The sequence below is a fragment of the Mus musculus genome, chromosome 1, assembly GCF_000001635.26.
Source record: "Mus musculus strain C57BL/6J chromosome 1, GRCm38.p6 C57BL/6J".
Lineage (NCBI taxonomy): Eukaryota > Metazoa > Chordata > Mammalia > Rodentia > Muridae > Mus > Mus musculus.
Window position 1 is genome coordinate 20,839,108 of NC_000067.6, and position 5,835 is coordinate 20,844,942.

At 42.4% G+C, this 5,835-nt stretch overlaps 1 non-coding gene across 1 annotated transcript; it reads right to left on the reverse strand.

The window, feature by feature from the left end:
- Positions 1-3,427: 3,427 nt before the first annotated feature.
- On the reverse strand, positions 3,428-3,559 carry Gm24723. The gene has a single exon (XR_003949302.1). It is a non-coding gene; the product is annotated as a small nucleolar RNA SNORA17 (small nucleolar RNA).
- Positions 3,560-5,835: the final 2,276 nt, after the last annotated feature.

The window sequence follows — 5,835 nt, forward strand, 5'->3', positions numbered from 1 at the left end:
CAAGTTCTAGTATAAACCCAAACTCTGTCATTTCCTGGTATGACCTCAGGCTGAGATATCCAACTCATCACACTCCAGTTTGTTAATCTGTAATTTCACCATTTGCTAACAGTAACAATTATTATTCGTGTGTTGATATCTAGGGTAACCTCCAATATGATAATAACTACTGGTGAGATCTTTGACCATTCTGAGAGTTAGGACTAAGGTTTAGAGGGTTCTGGGCCCGCTTGGTATGGTTTGTGTCTTTATAGCAAGCCTGGTTCCCTCAAATTCTAGACCACAAGCAAGAAGCAACACAAGCATGTCAGACGGCTCCACCAACTCAAGAGAAGAGGCTTCAGATGAAACTTACCCTGCCATTCCCTTGGTCTTGGACTACTGTTCTTTAGCTCTGTAAGGAATAATACATTCCTATGATTTGAGCAATTTAGTACTTACATGGTGGCCTGCAAGGACCAAGATTCCTCTCTCATATCTGCGTTCTCCTTGTCCCAATGAGGCAGTTTTCAAATCTTTGCAAATTAATGGTCTTTCCCTCCAATCTGATCTCCCATAACTCACTACCACCTCCAGAACAGCCTTGAGCTCCTGACCTTCCTGCTTCCTGGCTGCTTAGTTGTGTATGATGGGCTTGCACCACCATCCACACAGCTTCCTTCAGCTCTCTGTTCTCTGTCTTCCCCACTGTGTAGACTATCACCTGTGTTTGCTTGCAGACCCTTTTTATCCACTGGAAACCAAAAGACCTGCTTTTTCTCCCCTCCCCCCGGGAATATTTGATGTTCATTTTCATAAAATATGAACCCTGTTCATCCTTCCATGTTCTGAACTTAAAAAAAAAAAGAGTTGGATACTTTAAAACTTCTTAGTACTTCAAATGGCTGGTGTAGTTTCTGCTGTGAGCAACGTCTGATTTCTTGCATCCAAATTAGGCTCAGAATCACAGCATCTTCCTCTTGATGCCTTAGGAGCCGCAGCTGATGGGCAGACAAATTGGCAGGTTCCCAGGCACAGCATATGGGGCTTCCTGCCCCTGTAGAGAAATCTTTCCCTGAATGCCTCTAATAGTTATTATTCTCTCAATTGAGCTTCAGACTTCAGGACCTCATATCTATTAGGGCAAAGTGTTCAGGACCTTCAGTTATTTCTAGAGACTCTACAAATGTTTAAGACCTGGAAAATTTGGACGGGAAATAAATTTGCTATATAGGTGATTGGTCTGGTGCTGCTTGTATTTAAATGCTAAATACTGGCTCCCAAGATCTGGTTGTTCCCAATGAGCAGATCCTCACGTACACCAGGTGATGCTATGTAAGTCTTTCCCCAACTTAACTGGTCAATAAAAGGCTAGATCCTGTGATTGGGCAGTGGAAGGAGAAAGGTGGGACTTGAGGATTGACTGAGGGAGTCTCAAGGGAGATGAAAAGAGAGGAAGAGAGGAAAGAAAGGGAGGATGAAGATGGCACAAGAAGTGACAGATCATGAGCACATGGTCAGAAAAATAGTAAGTAACAAGGGACGTTATATCTAGGAAATAAGTTAGAATTGCTCCAAACCTACCCAATCCAGGCTTATGGTTTGTAAGTAAAATACTTGAATTGTGTGTCTTTTCCACGAGCTAGCAAGAATTTATAATTCCTATTACAGGCCAAATAAAACTTTAGGAATTGGGGAGATAGTTCAGTTGGTGAAGTGCTGACCATGCAAACACAAGAAGCTGAGTTCAATCCCCAGGAATTCAAGGCAGGAGCCTGGAGTCAGGATCACAGAATACTACCTCCTTGCTTTTTGTCTGGTTCACTCACTCTCAGACTCACATTCAACTAGCTTTCTTATATAGCCCAGGACTACCTACCTAGGGATGGTGCTACCCATAGTTGACTAGGCCCATCTATATCAATGAAAAATCCAGAAAATAACCTTCTAGTCATGTCCACAGTCAATCTGATAGAGGTAATGCCTCAATCAAGGCTTTCTGCTCAGATGAGTGTAATCTGTGTCAAGGTGATAAACATATCTAGGACAAACACTATCTGTGGACCAAATTTTCAAACACTTGAGCCTGTGGTGAGCATTTCATATTCAGAGGTGTCTTCGCTTAGGTTTCATTGTTGTGAGGAGACACCATGACCATTTTAACTCTTATAAAAGAAAACAGCTAATTGGGGCTGGCTTACAGTTTCAGAAGATTAGTCCATTATCATCTTGGCAGTGTGCAGGAAGACATGGTGCTGGAGAAAGAGCTGAAATTTCTACATCTTGATCCACAGGCAACATAAGGAGACTGTCTATTACACTGGGCATAGCTTGAGTGTATATGACCTCAAAGCCCTCCTCCACAGTGACACTTCCTCCAACAAGGCCACACCTCCTAATAGTGCCACTCCCTGTGGGCCAAGCATTCAAACACGTGAATCTATGGGGGCCATTCCCACTCAAACCACCACAAAAGGCAATCATAAATTACATGTAGACCGCAGGAGACAAATTGAAAGGTAAATGGTGTACCTAATAAAGAATACACACAGTGTTCAGGAGGACAAATTAGCAGCACCTTGAGGCCATCACCAAGCATCACTCACTCCCTTCACAGGACCAAGGGCTTTTCCTCCCAGTGATGCTCGACAAGGCCATCCTCTGCTGCATATGCAGCTAGAGCCATGAGTCCCACCATGTGTACTTTTTGGTTGGTGATTTAGTCTCTGGGAGCTCTGGGGGTACTGGTTAGTTCATATTGTTGTTCCTCCTATGGGGCTGCTAACCCCTTCAGCTCCTTGGGTCCTTTCTCTAGCTCCTTCCCTGGGGATCCTGTGCTCAGTCCAATGGATGACTGTGAGCATCCACCTCTGTATTTGTCAGGTACTGGTAGAGCCTCTCAGGAGACAGCTATAACCGGCTTCTGTCAGTAAGCACTTGGCATCCACAAAAGTGTCTGGGTTTGGTGGTTGTTTATGGGATGGATCCCCAGTCTCTAGATGATCATTCCTTCAGTCTCTGCTCCACACTTTGTCTCTGTAACTCCTTCCATGGGTATTTTGTTCCCCTTTCTAAGAAGGATCAAAGCATTCACACTTTGGTCTTCCTTCTTCTTGAGTTTCCTGTGGTTTATGAATTGTATCTTGGGTCTTCCGAGCTTCTGGGCTAATATCCACTTAAGAGTGAGTACATGCCATGTGTGTTCTTTTGTGATTGAGTTACCTCACTCAGGATGATATTTTCTAGTTTCATCCATTTGCCTAAAAATTTCATAAATTCATTGTTTTTAATAGCTGAGTAGTACTCCATTATGTAAATGTACCACATTTTCTGTACCCATTCTCTGTTGAGGGGCATCTGGGTTCTTTCCAGCTCCTGGCTAATATAAATAAGGCTGCAATGAACGTAGTGGCGCATGTGTCCTTATTACATGTTGGAGCATCTTCTGGATGTATGCCCAGGAGTGGTATTAATGGGACTTAGGTAGTATTATGTTCAATTTTCTGAACTCTCTCCTATTTGCCACCTATTGACATACATGTAACACAGCAGTCAAATCTGCAGTGCATCTTGGTACAGGACCCCTCTTGTATTGTTACATTTTATTTATTCATGCTCACTGTATGTGAATGTGTACACACATGGAGGTCAGAGGTCAACTTGAAGGACTTATTGCTCTACCAAGTGAGGCAGAGACCAAGGTAAGGTCATCAGGCCCAGTGGCTGGTACCTTCTCCCACTGCCAGCCCTAAATTTCCTTTGGAACAATTTGAACCATGGACCTCTTTTGTTTTATAATCAAATATTTGAGGCAATTAAAACAAGAGCTTATATTTTTCTTACTAGAAAAATGGATATTTAAACTCTGTTGCTTAAATAGAAAACAGGCTCTTGGGTGTAAGTCAATATCAAGTTTTCTTTGTTCTAGCTTTGCTGTTTCCCACCTGCTGCCTGGTACTGCCTCATCTATCTGCTAAGCATTAAGCTTTGATTATGGAGGTTTTTATAGCCACATGGTTCACCACTGTCCCTGCAGCCAGGTGACTCTTTTACAGGACACTTTGGCATGCTGGACATTGAGTACAACACATTACTTATGAAACTGGAGGTCTTTCCAATTTTTAGTCTCATTGATAAAAGGGTTTAATAAATGCTAGCACAGCAATTTTCAACTTGTGGGTCTTGATCCCTTTGGGATCAAACAAGCCTTCCATAGGGGTCACATATTAGATATCCTGCATATCAGTTACATTATGATTCATACAAAATTACAGTTACAAAGTAGCAACAAGATTAATTTTGTGTTTAGGAGTCACCACAACATGAGGAAGTATATTAAAGGGTCATAGCATTAGGAAGGTAGAGAAGCACTTCCTAGCAGCTTCCTGAAATAGAGAGATGAAAATGAGCCAGAGGAAGCAATGTCCTTTGAGTTAGGGTCCAAGAAAAAAAAAGGGAAGTTCGGCAGTGGAGTTTGGCAACCATCTTCATGGTTGAAGGAGTGGGGGATTAGGAGAATGTTAGAAAAGTCTCAAAGCATCTGGGAGAGCATGCTGGTTGGGCCAGTATCTGAAAAAGAGAGAGAAAAGAAGGACAAGCCACACCTTTCTTGGGAAAGTAGGTGAGCTTCAGTTCTCTAATGGCATTGCCTGATAGAAGCTCTTTGTCACATGGGAGCAGGATTTCAGGGAAGGAAACAGACACTATTTCAATGAAAGAATTGATATTCCTCCCATCTCCTTAGCAGGCCCAAATAGACTAACTCTTAAAGGAAGAAACAGTAGGTGTGGTACTCCCATGTTTGAAGCAGATCAGATTGTCCTGCCTCCTTCCTCCCTGAAGAAGGCAAAGGAAGAGTCATTCTTTTGAGCAGGAGAAAATGGCTTCCTTTTCTTAGTAGGCCTAAAAAGAGCCTTGATATCCATCTTCATTGGATTCTTATACCACTGTAACATTCCCTTCTCAAAACTGGAGGATATAAGATAATTTAGGAGGTGGGCTGAAATTGGAAATGGATATAACCCATTTCCGCCATGAAAATCCAGAACCCCCGTTCCAAAGCTGTTCACCAGAAAGGATTAATGCCTGGACTAGAATTTCAGTCACACACTCTCATATGGCCTCCAGACAAAGTACTTATTTAAGATAGACAAGAAGAAGAAGATATAAGAGTTCACTATGCCATTCCTGGCCTCTGGCCAGGACAGAGCTAGGGTTTTCCCTGCTTCAGGCCATGAACAAAAACTAGATTTGTTTGCCCTCCAGGGTCCCGTCCCTAAATATGATCTGGGAGTTTCTCTCTCCAGTAGGCTTCATCTGGGAGCACTTCCCCCTCTCCTTTGGTTTCTAACAAGTTCCCCTTTGAAACAGAGATCTGAAGAGTGTGAAAAAAAACCACTCACTTTGTGCGAACTACAAAGCCAGTACTAAAATATCCCAGAAGGTCAGAGATATAGCCCGGTGTGGTACAGTGCTTGCCTAGTGCACAGGTGCCCCTGGATTCAACCCCACAACACAGAAAATGGGTGTGGTAACAAAGGCCTGTATTTCTCAGCTCAGAAATAAATAACTCTTTCATGAAGGAAAATGCCAATATCCATTGTATTCATGGTACTATAAAAAATTTGCCTTTAAAAACTAATCATTGAACCTAGGTTCACATAGCTCAGTGGTAGAGCATTTGCTTAGCACAAGAAAAATCCTGGATTAGTTCATGGCAGGAGACAGACAGGCAGACAGACAGAACCAAGGACCTTCCAATCACCTCAAGGGAATTACATTTTATTTATTTCACTATCTGAAATTTTCTTTGAAATAAAGAAGAACAGTGAAGGACAAAAACCAAATATTCTAGCT